The sequence below is a fragment of the Eschrichtius robustus genome, chromosome 3 (genome assembly GCF_028021215.1).
Source record: "Eschrichtius robustus isolate mEscRob2 chromosome 3, mEscRob2.pri, whole genome shotgun sequence".
Classification (NCBI taxonomy): domain Eukaryota; kingdom Metazoa; phylum Chordata; class Mammalia; order Artiodactyla; family Eschrichtiidae; genus Eschrichtius; species Eschrichtius robustus.
This window is the reverse complement of record NC_090826.1, coordinates 67,967,930-67,992,901: the sequence shown is the minus strand read 5'-3', so window position 1 is coordinate 67,992,901 and position 24,972 is coordinate 67,967,930. Positions and strand designations below refer to the sequence as shown.

General features: G+C 36.2%; 1 protein-coding gene across 9 annotated transcripts in view; it reads left to right on the top strand.

The window, feature by feature from the left end:
• The first annotated feature begins 2,883 nt into the window (after window positions 1-2,883).
• ZZZ3 (zinc finger ZZ-type containing 3) overlaps window positions 2,884-24,972 on the top strand; it is a 109,662-nt gene continuing 87,573 nt past the window's right edge. For 4 of the 9 annotated variants that reach the window (XM_068540128.1, XM_068540132.1, XM_068540123.1 and 1 more), the window contains exon 1: window positions 2,888-2,975. The gene's annotated coding sequence lies outside the window, so the exon portion shown is untranslated. Of the gene's footprint in view, window positions 2,976-3,551; window positions 3,644-24,972 lie in introns of those variants that run through there. The other 5 variants (XM_068540124.1, XM_068540127.1, XM_068540131.1 and 2 more) reach the window with 5 other exon arrangements.

Sequence of the window (24,972 nt, the reverse complement as noted above, 5' to 3'; positions counted from 1 at the left end):
TCTCGCCACTATTATTCAACATAGTTTTGGAAGTCCTAGCCATGGCAATCAGAGATTAAAAAGAAATAAAAGGAATACAAATTGGAAAAGAAGAAGTAAAACTATCACTGTTTGTGGAGATGACATGATACTATACATGGATAATCCTAAAAATGCCATGAGAAAACTACTACAGCTAATCACTGAATTTGGTAAAGTTGCAGGATACAAAATTAATGCATAGAAATCTCTGGCATTCCTATACACTAATGATGAAAAATCTGAAAGAGAAATTAAGGAAACACTCCCATTTACCACTGCAAGAAAAAGAACAAAATACCTAGGAATAAACCTACCTAGGGAGACAAAAGACCTGTATGCAGAAAACTATAAGACATTGCTGAAAGAAATTAAAGATGATAGAAACAGGTGGAGAGATATACCATGTTCTTGGATTGGAAGAATCAATATTGTGAAAATGAGTATACTACCCAAAGCAATCTACAGATTCAATGCAATCCCTATCAAATTACCAATGGCATTTTTTGCATTTTTTACAGAACTAGAACAAAAGATCTTAAAATTTGTATGGAGACACAAAAGACCCCGAATAGCCAAAGCAGTCTTGAGGGAAAAAAATGGATCTGGAGGAATCATACTCCCTGACTTTGGACTATACTACAAAGGTACAGTAATCAAGACAGTATGGTACTGGCACAAAAACAGAAATATAGATCAATGGAACAGGATAGAAAGCCCAGAGATAAACCCACGCACCTATGGTCAACTAATCTCTGACAAAGGAGGCAAGGATATACAATGGAGAAAAGACAGTCTCTTCAATACGTGGTGCTGGGAAAACTGGATAGCTACATGTAAAAGAATGAAATTAGAACACTCCCTAACACCATACATAAAAATAAACTCAAAATGGATTAAAGACCTAAATGTAAGACTGGACGCTATAAAACTCTTAGAGGAAAACATAGGAAGAACACTCTTTGACATAAATCACAGCAAGATCTTTTTTGATCCAGCTCCTAGAGTAATGGAAATAAAAACAATAATAAACAAATGGGACCTAATGAAAGTTAAAAGCTTTTGCAAAGCAAAGGAAACTACAAACAAGACGAAAAGACAACCCTCAGAATGGGAGAAAGTATTTGCAAATGAATCAACGGACAAAGGATTAATCTCCAAAATATATAAACAGCTCATGCAGCTCAATATTAAAAAAACAACCCAATCAAAAAATGGGCAGAAGACCTAAATAGACATCTCTCCAAAGAAGACATACAGATGGCCAAGAAGCACATGAAAAGATGCTCAACATCACTAATTATTAGAGAAATGCAAATCAAAAGTACAATGAGGTATCACCTCACACCAGTTAGAATGGGCATCATCAGAAAATCTACAAACAACAAATGTCGGAGAGGGTGTGGAGTAAAGGAAACCCTCTTGCCCTGTTGGTGGGAATGTAAATTGATACAGCCACTATGGAGAACAGTATGGAGGTTCCTTAGAAAACTAAAAATAGAATTACCACATGACCCAGCAAACCCACTACTGGGCGTATTCCCAGAGAAAACCATAATTCAAAAAGACACATGCACCCCAATGTTCATTGCAGCACTATTTACAATAGCCAGGTCATGGAAGCAACCTAAATGCCCATCGACAGATGAATGGATAAAGAAGATGTCACACATATATAACATGGAATATTACTCAGCCATAAAAAGGAACGAAACTGGGTCATTTGTAGAGACGCAGATGGATCTAGAGACTGTCATACAGAGTGAAGTAAGTCAGAAAGAGAAAAACATATATCGTATATTAACACATATATATGGAACCTAGAAAAATGGTACAGATCAACCGGTTTGCAGGGCAGAAATAGAGACAGACGTAGAGAACAAACGTCCGGACACCAAGGGGGGAAAGCAGCGAGGGGTGGGGGTGGTGGTGTGATGAATTGGGAGATTGGGATTGACATATATACACTAATATGTATAAAATGGATAACTAATAAGAACCTGTTATAGAAACAAACAAATAAAAGAAAATTCAAAAAAACCCTACCAGACCTCACATTCTTGGTGGCAGAGGACAGATAAATAAGATCTGCAAGTGATAACTGTCATGAAGAAATTTAAGCGTGTAAAGACAGCAAAAGCGGTAGTGCAAGTGTGCTCCTTTGGATACAGCGGTCTGCGAAGACTCAGATATCGACCTTTGACCAAGGACCTGAAATACGCGCGGAACGAGTTAAAAGAAATCTGGAGGAAGTGTTGCAGCTAGAGGGAACAGCAAGGGCGAAGTCGTGAAGTGGATCGAGCCTGCGTGTTGTAGGAACAGAGGGAAAGCCAGAGAGGTGAGCGAGGGAGCTATGCGGTGGGAGATGAGGTAGGCAGGAGCACATACAATATACACACACAGATTATTTTTCTACCTGAGACCACATTACTAAGGACGGAGGGTGTACAAATCTCTCAAGAGGCCACAAAAGGCAGGATGAAGCGGACTTCCAACCGCGGCGCTCCAGGGACGCCTTTCCTCCAAGGCTAGGGACAAGTTAGACAGCCGTAGGGGATGGACTGGGTCCCGCCCTCAGAAGACCAACCCTCGCCCAGGAGCGGGGGCGGATCGCGGGGGTGGACCTCGGCAGTCCCCGGCTCGCCTGGGCCGCCGGCGCTGCACCGGCCGCGGTTACCAGCAGGCGGTGTAGTGAGCGCGCCTGCATCTGCAGCCGCAGCCGCCGCCGCCGCCCGCCAGTCCCAGCAAGGACGAGAAAGGAGGGGACCGGAAGGAGCCACTGGTGCTGCGGGAAGTGGCAGGAACGGGAGGCGGGGACCCACCTGGAAGCGCCCCAGCGCCGCTGTCGAGCTTCCTGCGGCGGCGGCCAGCCGAGCCAGTGCCGTGGCGGGGGCGGAGAGCGGCCACGGCGGCGGCGCCTCCCGGAGTAGCCTGCGGTGCTCGGCCCCGCCCGAAAGGTGAGCAGGCGTTCGGGGCACGTGGTGGGGGCCACATGCGGGGGAGGGGGAATGGAGGAGGAGGGATCTCGGGGATGATCGGCTCTGGGACCCGGATTTGGAACCTAGTGCTAGGAGGGGGTGGGCTGGAGGCGGCGGCGGCGACGGCGGCGACGGCGAAGCCCCCACGTGGGGCGGGTGGGCGCGCGCACGTGTGCGCGGGCAAAAGGGGGGCGGGGAGCGCTCTGGGGAGGGCGGCGGGCGCGCGCTCGCTCAGTAGTGGTCCACGTGACCGGCACGCCGAGAATGTTTCCACGTGACAGGCTCGGAGGCTGGCTGAGGCAGAGGATTGCTGTGTCTGTGTAGCGCAACCGTGGTCGTCGGAGGTTTTAGGGTTGTTTGCCGTTTTTCATCTCTACTAGTGGGGTATGAAGAGAAATATAAGGCGGAAAAGACTTCCTGCTCTTTCTCTGTTATACACATTCTTTTCGTAAATGAAACCCTTTCTAAATGCCGAAGTACTGATTTCTCTGTACCGCCATGTTGGTTCTAGAAGAAACTCGCGAGATGCTAGCGGGTTTGTATCGCGAGATCTCCCGATTCTCGCGGGACCTTGTTGGCAGAGCAGTTGTCCTGGATGGCGGATCCCTGGGTTCCGGGGGCCTGGGACCCGCAACTCTTTCTACAAGGCAAGTTGCGAGGGAGGGGCCGGGGGCAAGTGCCTCTTGGTGCCGGGATCCGTGCTGCGTCATCTTCCTCTAGTCTTGAAGGGAATACATTGACCCAGTTGAGGCGACATGATCCTCCTCCCCACCCCCCTGCGGGCGCTTCGCCACCTGCAGAAGCCACCCCTCAGCCCGGGCTCCTTCTCCCCCGCTCAGTGATAGTTCCTCCCTCGTCTCACTGGAAGTACGGAGCCGTGCTCGCACAGACGTGATGATTCCATTGGATACCGTTCCTCTTACTTTCAGACGTTCTTGTCAGTTTTTCCCCTTGTTGCCATTTTCTGAAGAATTCCAGACCTGTTAACCATTCTGTCGCTTGTTTCTGCTGCAGAACCTTTCTCCACGGCCCCTTCTCAGACGCTTAAAATAGAACGCATTCCGTTTTTTCTCTCTGGGCATCATTTACTCCCATTTATTTGGTCATTGATAACTTCCTCATCACTCTGTGTTTACGATAACTTTTGGCAGTATTTGGAGGGATCCTTTATATCTCTGACAATACCCGATGTCAGAATAAAACCATTCTTTTAATTTTTTTGGTACGTGCCTATTAACCCATAATTATCGATAAGTTTTTTTTTTTCCGATAGGATTTTGATTACTCTTGTTATGAGTTTGCCATCTTTGTTGTTCAGGGATGATTGTTTTAGTTTACGTATTTAAGACAATAGTGGAATGTTTTAAGTCAAATTTAAAAGCAAACTTCTTTTCGTAAATTTTGATATCAAAGCTTGAGTTCAATTTTTCCTTAAATGAGTTTGACGTAAGATTAGTTTTTCTCCAACCCTTCAATGTTTTATCAAAGGTGAATTTATAGTATACTTTTTTTTTTCGTATTTTTGAGCAGTCTGGATTTATTTAGTATTCGTAGTGGTAAATTGCAAACTAATCAGATAATTAGGTAATCCAGTCATAATTTTTTTTTAAACTACAAACGTGTTATTTTGCTCTACACTTAGTACGGAGAAAAATAAGGGGTAAAATGCTTCCTGTTACATTCTACCAAGTTGCCTCCCTCAGTCCTAAATCTCTGTAAACACTCTTAGCGGTAGCTATGTATTATTCCAGATATTTTCCTTTTTTTTTTTTTTTTTTCTTTTTAACAAAGAGGAGGAAACGGAGGGGTGTTGTTTTAAGATACTCTATCACAGCATTAGCAATCAGTAAAATTGTTTTCTGCTCACTTATATTTTTATTTAGTGGTTTTTTGACTCATGCATACATGCTTTAAAAAAGTAAATTTTTTGTACAGATTTTTTGGTGGTATAGTTTTGTGAAAATAGCTTGAGTGATAGCATTATTTTTACTGTAGAGTGGTATGCTAGTCGCTCTGTACAAAAATAAAGTACATGTGAAATAAGATTTAAAGATTTAAATGTTTTGTCACTTGAGTTTTATATTTTTATATTTAATAGTTGTGCTAGTCTGTTTACATTTATATTTATATGTTTATATATTCTAAACTGTTACCCAAGTGTGTATATCGGAGTTTTCCAGAAGTTTAAAAAGTTATCACCTTAATTAAATAGTTCTCAACTGAAGAGTGGAAGACACATCAGTAGTTAATACAGACAAACGTACATATACTCAAAAGTTGCTAAGCAGCATTTTGTGATTGTTTTTTGTATTTTTCCCTCCAAACTACCAGCAATATTATTTATCACACTTGTCACATAAAAAAAGTGACCACTCGTTTTGGTCACTGTAGTTTTCTCTTGTAATAGTTAAAGTAGGAATGTTGGGGAATAAAAGTGAGTGTTGAGAGGTGAGATGCCGGAAAGAGGAAAAGGAGACATGGGAGTGTGTATAGGTTGATACTGAAATGGAATTGGAGAAGTTGCAGAGAAAAGAAAGGGTGGTAGAAGGTTGACAGAGCCATGGTCCAAAAATAGTCTGTTCATGATGGCGGGAGGGTGACTTGAGTTGACCAGAATTTGGAATCAGTATGTGAGGCAATTTTTTCCTCTTAAATAATTTTTTTTAAACAGGTTTCAGCCCACCCCCAAATTTGCTTGATATCACCTGTCCCAAAAAAAAAAAAAAAAAAAAATCAACTGAAGTTGATGTTTAATCGGAACTTTGTGAATTCTTTACTTATTTTATGTTTTTAGAAATAGGAGCTTGTGAAAATGACAGTGGATTCAAAAGATCTCAGTTCTATAATGGCCTTTGCAAACTTTACAAAGTTTCGCTTGGGAATTGGGCCTTGAGAGTTCGCATGTGCATCTGATCCTTGTAATGATATATGTTACTTATTCGTACAACTTTGTTTTATAAACTGTTTTTGGTAGCGGATCTTAGGAATTACCAGACTTTTACAGACACTAAAATACCCATATACTGGGTAGAAATATACTGAGAAAATACAAGAGAAATATATCTTATGTGAGTTGAGTTTTGCTTGAGTAAAACTTAACCAGGAAATTTTATTTTCCTCTTTCTCAGTTATTACTGTCATAGAAGTGATCTATGAGAGCTAATGAGCTTCAGTAATCAGAGGATATTAACAAAAGTGATAATATGATGTCCTCACTTGAATTTTTTTTCTTTAGATATGACACAATGCTAGTTTCCATAGACCTGTAACTTTGTAACTATATAGTGTAATACCTATGTTACATATTAATTATATGAAGAATGTACATTTTATTTCCTGCCTCTTACTGAACCAGTGTCCAAGACATTGCAGGAAATTACTTGACCAGAAATATCAATGAAAGTACGTGCAGGCGCTTTTTAAACAATCTGCCATTTCATATGAAACTTCATTGTCAGTTTAAGTACAAGGAATATTTGCTGGAAGTCTTTGCATGTTTTTTGTTTTGTTTTTTTTGTTTTTTTGGCCTCAACAGTGAAAGCGCGGAGTCCTAACCACTGGACCACGAGGGAATTCCCAGTCTTGATTTTTATAGTACTATTTAATATATATGTGGTATACACTGTAGTGCAGTTTTCTATAGTTACTACCGTGATAACCACTGTAATTATACTTTAAAAAACACTATGTGTATATATTTCCCGAAGTCCTAAGTCTTGCCTTCTAGAACCATGCAGTATGGACTTTGCTATTTCATTTGAACTTGTCCTTCTCACTTCTTTCCTTCTTTTTCTTTTCATCTGTTATTTCTCAACTTACGTAGGTAATTTTTCTCTGGTCAGAGACAAGTGAGTTGAGTAACTTTGAGGAGACTATCAAACTATTCAGTTATTATTATTTTGGAACTCCAGAATATGTGTAAGTTGCAGTTAGTAATTAAACATTTTTTGAGTGATTGTGATTTTAGTCATTTCAAACAGCAGAGATCCTGAGGCTTCAAAATAACTGTAACCAAGTATAATAAGCCTATGAGCTTTATTCAGAAACTACTAACTGGAGTAAATAACTTAACATTTTGCAGCCCCAACAGGGTTGGTTATCTGATATTTCAGCCCACAGATTACAATTTGCAAGGTTGGCCATTGGAGTTAGGCACACTGACAACTGAAATGTCATCTTATTTCAAGGCTACTGAAGAAGAGCTATTAAAAAGTATATGGAACTATAAAAGGATAGTGTTTTAAGGCCATTACATGGAGACATACAGTCCTATAATCATTAACTTCTGAGGGAATCACAGTGTTGTAGAGTAGTATAGTACATGGTCTGTCACAATGATGATCTTAATCATAAATAAACTTTTACTCTATGTACTGTGTTTAAGGAATTAAGAAATTGGTGTCTTTTTAGAAGATTCTTATAAGGGTAAACGTTTTCAAAGCTTTTTAATAAATTTGTTTCAGTTTTCTAGAAAATTCACTTAACAGAACTCATCTGATACCCCCAAAAAAATGGGGCTGCTGTGTATGGAATTTTCTTTGTTTTATTTTATTGCTTTTATCTACTTATTTCCTTATTTAATATTTCAAGGAGTTGTCCCCCAAGTAAGACTCTATTACATTTAATATTTGATATCAGTAATAATTAACCAATTGGCTAAAGACAAGCACATTTGTTGATGAAGGAATTTTCAGAGCAGATAATTAGAATTAGTAAATGACCTGTCAATCAGTTGTATAGTTCTGAATCCTGATAGTGAGTCTCCATCCTTAGCACAGCTGAATGTCCTGAGGTGAGAAATGTTTCTTTTTGTAGTAGATTTTGTTTGTTGCTTTGCTTGCCTTTTCAGTCTCTTTTAATATGTTAATTTAAACCTTAATGTTAATTTAAACCACCCTTCAGTGGTAGAGTGATGGTATATAGCACTTGATTTAGGTATTAAGTGTGTATATTTGTGTGTGTTTTAATGATTTTGATGGCTGGTTTGAGGATTTTGAATCTTGGGAATTAATATAACCATATTAAAAATTTGATGTATTTCTTCCATTATTTAAAAACATATCTTTTGCATGTTTACAGATAAAACATATTTAATTTCATGTCCTGATTTTAACCTAATGTTAGGTAACATTTTCCCATTCTCACAATGAGTATTCTTAACCATAATTATAAGTGGTTGTATGATGTTCCATGTGTAGATGTATATCATTCTCCTGTTCTAGTTTTTTGCATAAGAGTGTGAAGAACATTTATATATAAGGTGTTTCTTATATATAATATTATCTTCTAGTATATTACAGGTATAATTTTTAGGTACATTTTAAAGGCTCTTAAAACTGTGTCACGATATTTGTCAAAAGGATCAGTTTATATTCACGTTGGAGTGGCTGTTGGCTCTATACATCAACATTAAGTATTGTTTATAAAAATGTAATAGGGGATAAGCCGTATTATAACATTTTTTTTCTTAGATTACTACTGGGGTGAAACATTATGCTTAATAGGTGTATTTCTTTTGTGAGTTTTTCAGATAAACAGAATTTTAAAATTAATATAATCAAATCATTGGCCTAATTTTGTTTTATTTCTGATCTTACGAAATTCTTCCTTCTCTAGAAATGTAACAAATAAATAATACTGATCTTAATACTATTTATTTTAGTTTTTCTAAGTTAGATTTAAATAAATTTAACTTTTTATCTCCTCTGGCATTGGTATGAGAATGTAAATGTTTTCCTGCAAATCGGTAATTGTCTCAAGTCTATTTATTAAATAATTTTTCTTTGTTTTGCGTGTTTCATTTTTACATTTTAAATGTTTATATCTTATATTGCTTATTTTTAATCCCAAACTTAAAAAAAATTACTATTGTTTTTTAGATGATTCTTACTACATGTTTAATATCTTTTGCCCTGGTCTCTTTATTGTGTTTGTTTTCTTATCGATTTTTGAAAGCACTTTATAATTTGAGGATAATAAAAGCTCATTTTGTACAAAACAATGTTTTATAATTCCTTTTGTCAACCAAAATTTGAAATATTATTTTCCCATATACCAGAATTAAGTAGGATTAAATGAAGCAGTTTCTCCTTTCTTGAAAAGATAAAATATGAAACTATGTAAAGGTACAGTACAAGAGGCTGTAAAGAGAAAAACTACTTTGGTAGATTTTGTGGAATTAGAGAAATAAACTTCTAAGATCAACAATTTAGGATGTGTGCTTAAGGTGTTTCTCTCATTAAATAGTAATACACAACTTGACATCATATCCCTCTAAAATATTTAGAAAAAAAATGTGTTCGTTAGCAGTTCTAGGACTCAAGTTCCAGAATCACAATTCCTTTGTTTTTCAGCTGTTAAGAATGGCGACAATGTTGTGCATTTACTGAAATTAAATAATGAATCTGAGAAATTCTATGTGAGCATTAGTGAGGGCATCCATGCCAAGGAGAGCTTTTTAAATGTTTAAAGTTCTTATTGTTTACGAAGGTGTGGTTTGTTTTTTCCTTTATGAAATAATTATTCAAGATAATAAAATAATTTTTTAAAAAGTGAGATATTTATACTTACTTACACTTTAAAACTGTTATGTTCCAAGCTATTACTTTATTAAATATTGATGAACACTTTCTGTTGGCTACAGACTGGTGTGGTTACATAATTGCTAGGAAGAAAAACCTGATTAACTTTGTGAGTATGAAAATGTAATAAATATTTGAAAACACGTATGTCCTGTGCTTGGGTATTACATAAAGAGAATTGCAGATGAGGAACCAGGTGTGATGAAATTTCCTTTTACCTTGGATTGGGATTAGATTTATAGGGATTGGAGCATAATTTATATCTTTTATTTCTACTAGAATTCTGCTACCCCCTAAGGGGTGAGTTTATTTTTCAAAAGGGCACTGAAGTGGTCCAGGAATAGCAGTTGCTAATTGTGTTCTGGCATTTACTTACCTCCTTACTAATAACTTTTTTTTAAAATTGGACAGAAGTTTAAGGACAGTAGATACTGCAGCTCATATACACTTCCCCATTAGAAGCAGATTTATGTGTTTCATAAATAGAGTGAAATTTAGCTTGGCTGTATTATAGGGGGAGGTACCAAGATTTTTTCCTCCTGAAAAAGGTGTGTGTATGTATGTTTGTGGGATTTATCTACTGAAAGCCCTTGAGGAGCTTTGTAATACTTCTCTATATTAACTCTCTACTCCCCACCCCAAACCTGTAATTCTTCTTTTTTTTTTTTTAAATTAATTAATTAATTAATTAATTTATTTTTTTGGCTGTGTTGGGTCTTCGTTTCTGTGCAAGGGCTTTCTCTAGTTGTGGCAAGTGGGGGCCACTCTTCATCGCGGTGCGCGGGCCTCTCACTGTCGCGACCTCTCTTGTTGCGGAGCACAGGCTCCAGACGCGCACGCTCAGTAGTTGTGGCTCACGGGCCCAGCCGCTCCGCGGCACGTGGGATCTTCCCAGACCAGGGCTCGAACCCGCGTCCCCTGCATTAGCAGGCAGATTCTCAACCACTGCGCCACCAGGGAAGCCCCCAAACCTGTAATTCTTAATCTGAATGGTCTCCGCTAAATTTTTTTTTTAATAAATTTATTTATTTATTTTTGGCTGTGCTGGGTCTTTGTTGCTATGCATGGGCTTTCTCTAGTTGCGGCGAGCAGGGGCTGCTCTTCATTGTGGTGCGTGGGCTTCTCATGGCGGTGGCTTCTCTTGTTGCGGAGCACGGGCTCCAGGTGTGTGGGCTTCAGTAGTTGTGGCACGTGGGCTCAGTAGTTGTGGCTCGTGGGCTCTAGAGTGCAGGCTCAGTAGTTGTGGCGCACGGGCTTAGTTGTTCCGCGGCATGTTGGATCTTCCTGGACCAGGGCTCGAACCTGCGTCCCCTGCATTGGCAGGCGGATTCTTAACCACTGCACCACCAGGGAAGTCCCTAAAAATTTTTAATGTTGCTTTTGCAGTAATACGTTTCATTTCCTGACGGAGAAATTTCCTCCTCCCCCACTTAAAAAATGTAAATATGATTAGCATATTAATACACACAGAAAGTTCTCCTAAGTGTACAGTTCAGTGAATTTTCACAATGTGAACAAACCTGTGTAATTATTACTGAGAAGTAGAACATTATCAAAACCCCGGAAACTGTCTTGTGCTGTATTGTGGTCATTAACTCCCCACGCCCATGAGAAATCACTATTTTGATTTCTAGTACCATAGAATAATTTTGTCTGGTTTTGAACTTTAACTTCCTTTGTAAACATTAATGCATTGTTATCCTGTTTTGATATGAGTAACTTGAGAAATCCTAGAACTTGATCTAGTTTATACCTGGACATCTCAGCACTTAGACATTTTTCTCATGGTATTCATAGTTTTCAGGAACTCTAGAAGGGGACATCAAAGAACCACCTTCTTTGCTTTCAGATTGTGTGGTAGACCCTGTTTGTGTTTTATGTTGTTTGGGCAAACAGGATGCTTTTAATTTCTGTCATTGATGGCCTTCAAGAGTACCTCACCTTTTTTTTTTTCCCTCCTACTTAAAAATTTTGTTTTGAAAACTTTGGTATAGCATTCCTGACAAGTTAATGGCTTTTTGGACTTTTATCCTGTGAGTTGGCAGCTTTCTTTTCATTCTTTGAATTCCTTTCAAGCAGTGATTCCCATTCAAATTTTTATGACAGCTACCCTGTAGTATCCGCTGTTATTTCAAAGAATGTCGTGAGTACCCCCCCCCCCGCCCCTTCCCTCCCCTCTCATAAAAAGTCTCAGGTTAAGTCATTTTACTTTTAAAATATTTATTTTGTATTTATTAACAGTATAACATTGTGGTATACAGATTATAGATCAAATTATAGGCTACTAAAAAATTGAGAGTCAGCTATACCTAGTTAGCAACTCCTTTCAGGCTGGCTTCAAGTGTTAAGTGTAACTTTCTTATGAGAAATTCTCCCTTTGTACTTTCTTTTCTACCCCTCCATTTCACTTTCTTAATTGTAAAGGAAGGCATAGGAAAGATTTATTACTGTGTTCCTGCACATAATTTTTCTTTCATTTAAGTCCCACAGTTAGCCTGGGAGATACACTTAATTTCCTTTATAAACGAATTTTGCTTGCTGTCACTCAGTAATTATTAGGACCAGAATATTATAAATGGCCTGTAGCTGTCAAAATTTGATGTTTTGTTCAAGTATAATTTAAGAGTAACATGTATCTACATTTTGTACCCCAGTGCTCTTTCATTTGCTGAGCTTTTGTGGAAATTAAACGTTATGCAAAAATTGAGACTAATTTCAAAAAAAAAATTTTTTTTTTTTTTTTGCCTGGATATTTTAAATGTTTGACTTTGGGCATCATGTCATAGGAGAACATCTCATGAAGAGTGAAGGAGAAAGTAATTGACTTTTGTAAAGGTTATAGAGTTACCACTAAATTTGAATAAATGCTGTTCTTGGTGAATGAGTCAGGACAATTTCCAGTTTGACCTAAGGCACATTTATGGGTAGGTACTTTCCTTTCTATAGTTAGCAAAATTTCATGAAGGAAATTTTGATTCGTTTGTAACTATAAGGCAGTTGTTCTCAAACTTTAGCATACATCATAATCGCCTGGAAGTTTTGTTTGTTTTTATTCTTTAAAAACATTGCATGCAGGGCCCCACTCATAGAGTTTCAGGTTTAGTAGGTTAGGAGATCACGCAATACTAGGGTATAGTAAGGGCACCTACATTTAAAAACAAACAAAAACCCCACAGGTGTTTCTGATGTATATCCTAGCTGAGAACCTTTGAGCATTATTTCTTACGATATGGTCCTGGGAATTTCAGTTGGCAATCTGTTAAAGGTGCAAATTCTCTCAGACTCTGGGGTGAAACCTAGAAATCTATTTTAAACTAGCCCTCCAAATGGTTCTGGTGTGTGCCAAAGCTTGAGAACCATCCTTGTAACTCAGAAGTGTCCTTCCTTGACACCTGTCTGGGAGCTTGTTAGAAATGGAAATTTCAGACCTTCTTGATAACAATCTCATTTTAACTAGATTCCCAGGCAGTTTGAATGTATATTGAACATTGTGAAGGGCTGCTCTAGATGATTTTTATTACCATTATAAAAATAATACTAATTTAAAATTATTGAACATTTGCTGTATGCTAGATACATGTAAATACTGTATTCATTATTATTTGGTCCTCACAACAACCTTGTAGGGATGTTATTTATGTATGTATGTATGTGTTGGGTCTTTGTTGCTATGCACAGGCCTCTCATTGCGGTGACCTCCCCCGTTTCAGAGCACGGGCTCCAGGTGCACACGCCTCAGCAGTTGTGTCTCGCGGGCTCCAGAGTGCAGGCTCAGTAACTGTGGTGCACAGGTTCAGCTGCTCTGAGGCATGTGGAATCCTCCCGGACCAAGGCTCCAACCCATGTCCCCTGCACTGGCAGGCGGACTCCCAACCACTGCGCCACCAGGGAAGTCCAGGGATGTTTACTTTTATCCTCATTCTGCAAATGAGCAAGTTGAGGCAGAGAGGTTAAGTATCTTGCTCAGTGTCACACAGGCATTGAATGCAGGGTTTAGGATATGAACTTAAGCATTCAAACTCTACTTTTGGGGTTTGAGATGCTATCATCAGGACCATTTATATGCATGTATATGTGTCTTCCTTGTTGTTCGAGCTCCATTGTATTGATATATATTCTAATGAATTTTTTGTGTGTCAAATTTTACAATGGCATTTGAATTTTCTTCCAGATCTTATATGCAAGGACTGTTTTTGCTAAAATATTGTGTTTTATATACAGAAACAGAACTGGAAGTAGCTGTGATTTGATTACTTTGGTTTTTAAGAATAGAAATCACTTAAGTTTATTCATCAAGGTGTTATTTATCCAAACTCTTTGTTCCCTTATACTTTTGTGTGCAATTGTAGTAAGGCAGCTCTTACGGGTTAGTGTTTCATTTAAAATTTTGCACAATGATAAGTTCATATTCAAGAATTGTATTTGTTTATTAAAGAGGACCACAGTTGTAGTTCAGTACTTAGAGGCCCTGATGTGCTGAAACCATACTTGGGGTTCATTTCAAGTAAGCATGCATATTTGCAGAATAATAAATCTAAATGATGGCATTTATTTCAAGGTAATAGTATAAGGAAGCATTCTGGTCACCTTATTAATAATAGATTATTTGGGGAGGATTTGAGTCATATTTTTTAAGTGTACAATTCATTGATTTTTAGTAAATTTACATTGTTGTGCAGCCATTTCCACAGTCCAGTTTTAGAACATTTCCATCAATCTAAATGATTTCTTTTTCTTTTTTTGTCAGTCTCACTTTCAGCTTATTATAGATTTTTTAAAAGTCAGCTGGTGCATTTTAGAAGTCCTTCAATATAGTACCATACTACATTATTAGTAGTAAAAACCTGTGTATAAACGTTAATCCATAAACCTTTTTTTAACTTACTTTTAAGAAATGGAAAAAAAAATACTATTCTAGCTCTTAGTTTCTGTTCACTCTGATCAATTAACTGATTGGCAGGATTCAAAGTGATGTGAATGGTAGTGTTTGGGCCTAGGAAACATTCTTTCATTCACTTAATTGGCTATTCACAATCTAATGTATGAAGAGAGAATGAGGAGAAGAGAAAGAGAAGATAATTAAGGGAAACTATAGTTCCATGATGATATTGACAAATACAGAGTTCTGTTTGGTGGTTGCTTGGTTTCTGGAAAACTATGGTGAGCATTTCTGTTGTCTTGATCTGAACACCTCACAAGAATGACAGTTTTTTTTTTTTAAAAAACCATTTTTCGCTACCTTGTTTTAAGAATTTTGAGGATGAGTAGCACATTATGCTGAATAAGGTAGTTCAGCCACCTGACTTTTTGTCTCTCTAACCCTGGGTTTTTATGATTGCATATAAGGCTCTTTTAACACAAAAATGTCTGAAAATTACGTGGCATAATGTAATAGAATTTTTACTTTTAATTAAGTGGATTAATTAAACAATACATTAACAATAAAGATTATCAGAGCTTTTGATATATTATTCGCTGGCAGTTTAGTCTCCTGAATGTGGAAGAGAACTGCTGGTATGAAATTGATTCCGACCAACAAGGAAGAACAGTGTGGAATTAACTATTATTGAACATTTGTTTTGGGCAAGTGGACCCATTTTATAGTCTCCTCTTTGTGTTGTAGCAAAAAGAACACAGGCTTGGAATCAGATAGACCTGGATTTAAATCCTGGCTCTAGCACTTAGAAACTCTGTGACTTTAAGAAAATTGCTTATATCTAAGCTCTTGTTTTCCTCAATATAAATGATACATACTTTCTACTTACATGTAGAGTATATAAGGCACTTGATATAAAATAGGTGCTCATTAAATCTGTTCTTTATTGATGTCGAAATGGAGACTCAGAGACGTTTGTTACATGGCTAGTAAGTGACAAATATCTATCTGTCTGATTTCAAAGTCCATGCTTTTCCAAAATACTGTTCTTTGTCTCCTAGATAGAAATGGAAATCATGGGAATCAAAAGTTAGAGACTGTGTCACTTTGGATTTTAAGTTATTAGGTAGGAATTCACAGAAAAGCAAGTTTCAGAAAGGTCAGAAAAAAGATTGGTAATGACCACAGATGATGTAGACAATATTGATAGAAGGCACTTAAAAATGAAACATGTTATTTAAAAAAATGGAACATGTATTAAAATTACAAAAAGTTTCCACTGAGGGGAGAAAAATGCATGAGTCATCCAGAGAAAATATTGTGACTTTCACATAGGTAATTTCTAATAAACTTCAAAAGAAAACATATCAAGAATACCTGCATTACTAATGGTTTATAACTGATGGTTAATACTAAAATGTGTCAGTAGGAGTATGGGGAGGCTAGAGCTCTGAATGAGTTAAAGTTTTCAAAAAATGCTTAAGCCAACAAAGGGGGGCTTTAAGCTAAACTCAGCAAGATAAGTAAGGAAGAAAGAGGCCCATTCATTGGGGAGATATTAAATAATGACAACTACTCAAATCCTGTTTTACTTCTTTTACATCTAGGAAAATGACTTTCATACTGGAAGGGAGACAGCCTTGTTTAAAGAGGAGACTATTCCATGATTGTTATGTGGTAAAGAGCATCTAGTTTCATTAAATAAATTTAGATCTCTAGTTCTAATGAATTACTTAGAGCAATGAAGCATCATTGTTTCTTGATGTCTGTGACTGTTTTTGGGTGTAAGGAAGACCATTTACAAGTTTTGGTAAAATAATATTGAGTAGTTAACAAATTAAAAAACTTGTCTTTTAAGTTCAACTTATACATTTTATTACTCTATTAATAAATTTAGCAAGTTTCATATAAACTAAGAATATTTTTGTTTTCCTGGGTGGGGGGAATGACCCTTTGATTACTATATCTTAGTAATTCTCGTTGAAGAGATTAAATCTCCCTTAAAACACCCTTTCCAGGTAAAATGTCTTTTGTACTTGTTTTCTTTTTCTGTAATACACTTATATATTTGCATGCCTTGTTCCCTCATTTCTTAGGTTCAAATGTCACTTGGTCTAGAGAGGTTTTCCCTGCTGAAGGAGTTTCCAAGGGGCATCATTTACATAACTTCCCTGTGAATGATGCTTACTGGTGTGACCCTCTTCATACCATCTAAAAGAGCACTTCCTCCTTTCAGTTTCCCTGGTTTATTTTTCTTCACAGTAATTATCATATTTGATATTTATTGTTTGCCTCTTCTCATTAAAATATGAGATCCACGAAGGTTGAAATTATGTTTTCATAATTCACTGATTTATGTTCACTGATTTAATTCTCAGAGCTTCATGGTGTATGCTCAGTGATTATTTGTTGAATGAATGACTTTATATTGTAAAGTACTTGGAACAATGTTGAGCACTAGGAAAATGCTCTTTGACTGTTAGCTGTTAGTAGCACTACTACTGCTGCTTAACTTCATTACATTCCTTGTATTTACACATTAATTATACTGGATTTTATTTTATTTTTTTTAGCACTTTATATACCTTACAGAGTAAATGTAAAATTTCAACAAGCAGGACTTTCCCGGATACTTAAAACTCCTTTAAAATTAATAAGTGGAACTTATAAATATAGTCAGTCATAATTTCTCTTAAGCATTCCAATATTGCTTATTAACCAAACCAAATACTTTATACCTTTAAACTTAATGTCCTAAGACTGAGGTCAGTTACTATTTTAAATTTAGAATTATAAGACTGTCAGATTCTATAATGTTAAAGTTCTCTTAAACACTATAAAAGCTTAAAAAATACGTAGTTGTAAACTTAACATGGAAATATTAATATTGTGGGTTTGATATATAATACTTAAATTTTAGTAGTATTTAATTCTAATTCACCTTGGCAGAGAGTCACTTACTTAAGGGAATAGTTTTGTGGTCTCAAGCAAGTTGAAATTTCCGTGACACAGTTTATGAACACAGACCAGTTACCATCTCTTGACTGGCTGATTATCAGCCTGACATTGATCGGCTTCGGAAGCTGCCTTTGTCCAGGTGGTTTTTCTCATTCTGCACACGGACACATTGAACCTTTAACAAAAATCGTCCCTATGATAACAGTGGAACTCCAATGCCCTTTGGTTTCTTCTCCATTCAAGTTTAAGGCTTTTTGTTAACTGCCTTTTAATTCCATTGCCTGATAAAGTTCTGTAAACCCCACTCAGGTTGTTTCACCCCTTGATTGGATTCCAAGAATTCATTTTCTACCTATTTGGCTAATGCCACGGGTTTTAGATCGTTTAAATGACACAAGGGAACTGAGAGAGATGTTGATAGCTTTTGTTAATTTGTGGTGAATCAGAGTATGCCAGAAGATTAGAAACGACAAAGTCTTATTTTTTTTAAAAAAAACAGTAGTTTTTGAAATCATTTTCCAGTCCTTGGAGGTAAGGTAGAGAAATAGGCTAGTTCATCAGCATTAAGACCATTACATTAATAGGCGTAAAATAACCTCTCTTAAATACTGGTACAGAGGGATTTATGTCAAACTTAAGAGATGTATCTAAAAAGGCTTTTTTTGTCCTTGTCTATTTTAACATTTTTATTAATACTTTGCATAAATATACAGTTGTGCTTATTTTCTGAACACCTCAACTGGCAAGGATACATGACTAAAAACAGCTTTCAAAATTTTGTCTGCAATCACAGGCAGGAACCTATAGTGTGAGTTACTTAAAAGTGAAGAATTTCTGAAAAAGTATGGAATTCGATTGAAAAAGTTCTCTGAGTAGAATTCTATTCAGTTCACCAATTTTAAGGAATTGTACTAGAGAATAAAACATGAATTGCACTGTTCCCTCAAGGAGCCTGTAATCAAGTAAGGAATATACACACATCAAACTATACATTGTAAATTCTGTGATAGAAGATTTAAGTGTTATGGGAACAAAAGAGAAAGCATTTAATTCTGATGGATCATTGAATTGGGTTTTGAGGAAGAAAAGTTTTCTAGGAATTGAAGATGGGAGAAAGTCATTGTGGTGTTTTGTTTGTTCTTTTTTTTTTTTTTCTAATGAGGGGACTGAAAAATCAGCCAGGGCTCTGTTTATTAAGACATATATTTGTGAACAGATAAATAATACATTGGAGTAGGAGATTAATTAGGCTATTACAGTTATTTAAATGGGGTGATGATGGCCTGACCTGGAGCAATAACAATAGGACAGAAAGAGTAGAAAGTTTTTTTCAGGACATTTCAGAAGTAGAAGAAGTAGGGTTTATTGATTGTATACTGATGGGAAAAGGAAAGAGTTAAGATGTCTCAAAGTTTTTTAGTTTGGGTGATTAGATATATGTCCTTTAGATTGTTGACATAGGGAGGAGATAGTTTTTTGGAGGTAGAAAGAAAATGACTAGGGATTTGTACTTGTTGAATACAACTATTGGGATATCTAGATTGAGAGCTCAGAATATGCCAGTCTGAAGTTTTTGGTGTTGGTTGGGGCTAGAAATATAAAACTGTTTATAGATTAAATTTATCTGAAAGAGTTTGACTTCACCTATGGAGAGAGGGTTAGAAAGGGTGGGACATGTACATTTTGTAGGGAGCAGAGAGGAGTCACATTGCATGAGAAAATGGAGGGGAAAAGCCTTAGAAAATTTATCTCAGAGGTAGGAGGAAATCTAGAAGGAAATGCAGGTCAAAGATGGGAGTTTCAAAGGAAGGAGAGAAGTGATGACTTGATTAAAAGCTTCAGGGGGATTTAAATGGTGTGGCCACTGAGAAGAGAAACCTTTGCAACTGGGGGAAGAACTAGCTGGATTTGATAGACAATTTTAGGAGTTTGGTTTTGCATAATCTCAGAGATCCAACAGTGTGAGTTGTTTAAAAAAGAACAAAACAAAACAAATGAGGTACCAGGTTGTATTAATGGGATTATGTCCATAATAAGGGATATACCATAATATGTATTCCATGTTGGTTAGAACGTGTTTACAATGTTGGCCTTGCTTCTAGAAGCTGCATTTTAAGAACAGTAAATGAAAAATTGAATGTGTCAAGAGGAGGGTAACCAGATGATGATGAAGTGTCTGAGAACCTTTGAAGGAGTTTGGAGTGCTTACTGTGGAGAAGGGATGACTTGGTTGGAATGGGTGGAGAACGGGAGGTGGCAGCTATTTTCAGGTAATGAAGGGCTGTAATGAAGTTTCATAGAATGGAACTAGATCCAGGTATACTGCCAGACTTTTTTCCTTAACTGGGATATTCTTTTAAAAAATCACAGTTACAATGATCAAAATCAGGAAATTTAACATTAATATAATATCTAATTTATAGTCCATAATCAAATTTTGTCAGTTATCCTAATAATTACTTTCATCGCTTTAAAATCAAGGATCATGCGTTGTATTTAATTATCCTGTCTTTCTAGTCTCCTTTAATCTGGAACAGTTCCTCAAATTTCTTGACCTTGGCATTTTTGAAGAGTTTAGGCCCGTTATTTTGTTGAATGTACCTCAATTTGTGCTTCTGATGTTTCCTTTTGTTTAGATTCAGGCTATATGTACTGATACCTTCAATTCCAGTCACTGCAGTGTGTATTGCATTTTTCCACCCTGACATATTTGTAACTCTCTTCTCCAATAAAGGTAATTAAAAGGTGTTTTTTTTTTTTTGCATCATGTTTAAAAATACCCTGTTACCGCTTTGAACTGCTCAAAAACGGAGAAGGGGATATCTTGTGAGTTTAGAAACTCCCCTGAATTGGATAAAGGAAACTGACAACATTCTACAATGATCTCATTTTATTCATATGATAATTATCAATATTAAGATTGGTATGCTTTCCTCTTTTATACAAGAGAAAATCTCTCCTCAGAGAATTGTAGTTTGTTACCAAATATCTAAATATAAAGTCCATATTCATTTCCCTCTAAGTGTCAAAAAAGCTGTTAGGGTGTGTCTTCAGGGCTGAATAACATGAGGGTGTTTTCAATCATTGCATTGGAAGTTTGCTTTTTGTATGTGTGCCATTGTTAACTGCATGCTTTTCTGAGTGATTTTTATGAGGGGATCCAGCGATTTTTTTTTTTTTTTTTTAGAGTTAAAACAATTAATGCTCAATTTATTGATGACAAATTAGGGTGGCAAATGCACTTAGAGTACATATGGAATTTGAGTTCCTGAATTATCCCAGAAAAGTTTTTATAAATGAAAAATATATGTTTTGTTTATATTGTGTGTTCATAAATGTGTGGTTCCTGTTGGAACAGCTATTGCTAGATATAAATTGGAAGAAATGGAGATTAGCCCAGAATGATTGGAAACTTGGATTTGGTCACAATGATAGTATAAAGGGAAGGGAGATAGTTGGGCTCTAAAATAATGGGATAGAAGTAATTGTGGCCTGTTACTTAAGAGGCATACCTTTACCTGCTAGAAAATGAAATGTGCCTCTTCATTATTATTGGTCCCTATTGATATATCTCTACTGTAAGTTTATTCTTCTAGCTTCTTGTATATAGGAGTGTTAATTTCAAATGTAATAAACTTTTTCAAAACCTTTTTGTTGCGGTATAACATAAATATGAAAAACACATCATCATTAAGTATAAAGGTCAGTGAATTTCCAGAAACTGAACCAGCAACTAGATCAAGAAACAGAACATTAGCAGTACCTCCTTTCTTTCTTTTCTTCCTCCCTCCCTCCCTTCCAAAAAAAAAAAAAAGAAAAAAAAATATATATATATACATGGCTGCACCAGGTCTTAGTTGCAGCATATGGGATCTAGTTCCCTGACCAGGGATTGAACCCAGAGCCCCTGCACTGGAAGCACGGAGTCTTACCCACTGGACCACCAGGGAAGTTCCAGCAGTACCTCCTTTCAATCACTTTCTACTTCCCCATGCCAAGGGTAACCTTTATCTTGACTTCTGATAGTACAGATTAGTTTCTCTGATTTGAACTTTATGTAAATGATATCACATAATGTTAATTTTCGAAAGATTTTAAACCTAAATGTTTTTACTACTTTTGTTATAAAATCATAGAATCATAAAAGTTTTATCCTTTCACTTCTAGGGAAAAGATTATCTTTTATATTTGTATGATTAGTTTAAAATGTGAGTCTGCGCTGACTTTTCCATCGATTTATAGAAAATTTCATAGCTCTGTATGGTGAAGTTTATGCTGACATTTCTGGAGAAAAGAACAAAAATTACATTAATTTATTTCTTCTGGATAAAGATAAAACTTTTTTTAGTGAAAAAATCATCAGAAGTGGTTTAGTTATAAAGCAGGGTTTAATTTGGAATATCCAATTTAGGTGTTTTCTATAAGATTTTGATGAACATACTGATTGGGAAAAGGGGTATTATTGTAGAAAGAGAGGTATAAAAAGATAAAGGACATTAGTGTGATCCAGTGTAGGTTCATCCCTAGTCCTAGGGGTGGAGTATATTATCCAGGCTAAAGCCGGATCAGCTCACCACTGGCCAAGTGATTGGTTCATGAGAGATGAGCACATGACTGAAGTTAGTCCAATCAGAGTGAATCTCAAGACTTTACTGTTACTGGAGTGTAAACTCAATAAAAGTAGGGACCTTCCTTACCTGTCTTATTTCCACTGCTTCCACAACATCTAAAACAAAGTAGATAATAAATATGTTTGAATGTTAAATATCCAAAAATGGAGCTAAAAGTGGAATAAAAACTGGATTTTAATGACATCGAATCCCTGTACCTCAGCTAAATCTACCCCTAGGTCATTCAGTTACTAAGTCAGTAATTTTCTTTGTTTGCTTATACCCGTTTGAGTTTGGATTTCTCTCACTTGAAACCAACAGGTAATAGGGAAATAGGCAGGACAAGAAAAAAAAAAGATAAAAAGACTTTAGAGATAAGCGTTTGATATTAAAACCAGAAATTAGACGTGATAAAGGAGAACAGCGTAAAACTCTTTTAGTAGGGAAGCTTGATGACACTTGCCATCTTTTTTTTACCCCCGATGTCCTGTGTTCCTTGGTAAATAATCTTTTACACTGGGGTTTCTTAACAGTGGGCAGTTGGGCCGTGACCTCAAAACAATGGAGTGAACTGGCCTTTGGCAGTGGTTCCTGAGAGATATGTTTAGTCTGAAGTTCTGATAATCAGCCATTTGGCATTCGGCACCTATGTGTTTCTCTGGTAAACATTGCTGCCTCAATGTCAAGTTACTCAGTGGCTTTTCAGATAAGAAAATGTTCCTTAGGTAAATTGAAATACCTTAGAATCAGTATTTATAACCATTCTGTAGCCTTGAGCAGAATATCAGAACACCTTCACAGAACTTCTAGCAAGTGTCCCTTTTAACCTTTATTGATTTCTGCCATATTTATGACACGCCATCTTCAGTTTTTTGTTTTTTCTCCAAGATGTGCAGGAATTGGAAAAAAAAAAAAAACTTAGACCTTCTTCACCGCCACACACTTTCTTTGAAATGCAGTTTTTTCTTTTTTAAATCAGAATATCAGATTAAACTTTTTTAAAATTTAAAAAAGTTGATTAGGTTTATTAGAAAACATTAAATGGAATAATAAATTGGTTAGCCTAAATCTAAAATCGTCTTTCATTAGTAACATTAAAACACTTAAAGCTACATCAAGTGATAGCAAATTATTGTAGTATAAGCCACCTTTCTATATAAAATATGCTTAATAAGGATCTTTTAATGCATTGTTTTGTAGTCACCTTAAATTTAGAAGTTTTAACATATGCAGCTTTATATTAACAAGTATAAAATATAAAAATATAAAAGCTTTATCTTAAAAGCAACTTGATGGTGTTCATCACAACCCTAAAAAAGTTCACATCCTAGGACCCGATAAGTCTGTTTTAAACAAGTAGTCAGGGATGCAGAAATGTACAGAATGTACAAGGACATTCATCAAAGGGTTATTTATAATCAATAATAAAATATCAGAAGTAGTCTAAATGTCCTAACAGAATGGATATGGTTGAATTAGGGACTACTTACAAGGTTTTTCTATATCCATTAACAATTTTAAGACTTAACCATGTGACATGTTAAGTGTGTGTGAGGCAGGATATAAAATTAAGAATATGAATGTGAATTTTGACTTTAAAAATGCACATATAAATAGGAATGGAAAGGAATACACTAGTATATTAAGTGGTTGTTGAAATGGGTTAAGCTATATTTGTAATTTATATTAAGGATGTGTCTAATAATGATTGTATAGTAATTATTCATTTAACAAATAGTATTGGACATCAAGCTCTGACTAGGCTCTGGATTATAAAAGAGAAGAAAACAGACAAAGTCCTTCTAGTGGAGATTATATTTAAGTTGTGGGAGGTAGCAAGCAAATATTCCATTGAACCTTATTAAAAGGCTGTTATTTGATCATTTTTGACCTATTAACTAGAAGTTTCATATGATTTAAACATATCTCAGATGGTGATAAGTGCTGTCAAAAAAACTGGAAGTAGGGTAAAGGGGATGGAGATTGTGGTTCTGTGGAGGCAAGGAGTGGCTATCAGGGAATATCATATGTAGGTGATCAGGGAAGCCTGATACAGTGATATCTGAGCAGAGGACTGAAAGAAGTGAGGGAATTAACCAGAAAAGTGTTCCACACTGATGTAACAGTAAATTGAAGTCCAGAAGCCTGCAGTTGTATACTGTGCTCTATGCTTGTGAGAATGCTTTACCATGTTTTTGCAGTATCATGTGTTCTAAACACATGATCCTAGTTTAGGTCAATTATATTAGCACATTAAACTTTCTTAGCCAGAAAAATAGAATTAAGATATAATTATCTTCTATGTGTTTTTTAGGTATGTGTATTTTCTGGATAACAGTTCCCAACTCTTTCCCTATAAAACTTCTCATTTATTATTTCCCCTCTAATCTATATTTTCAAAGGTTTTTACTAAAAAAATTGCATTATTAATACTTATGATCAGCACTGAGATAACTAACGTGGCCATATAACTTTCTAGTCAAGAAACAGGTAGACTGATAAGAATGTAAATATGGTTGATTTTCATTATATGCAGGTTTTGAATTTATGAATTCACCTACTTGCTAAAATTTATTTGTAACACCAAAATCAATACTCCTGGAGCTTTCATGGTCATTCACAGACCTGCAGAGTGGTGAAAAATTTGAGTTGCCCAAGGCACATGTTCGTAACTGAGGTTGAACGAGGTCATGACCTGCCTTCTTTCAGCTCGCATACTGTAAACAGTGTTCTTTTCATGGTCTGTTTAGTGCCATGTCTTTCACATTTTTGTGTTTTTTGGGGTGAGATTTTGCTGTTTAAAGTGACCTCCAAGTGTCGTGCTGTCTAGTGTTCCTAAGTGCAATAAGGTTGTGATGTATCTTACAGAGAAAATAGAAAATATGTGTTAGACAAGTTTCATTTTAGTACTAGTTACAGTGCTGTTGGCTGTAAGTTCAATGTTAATGAAT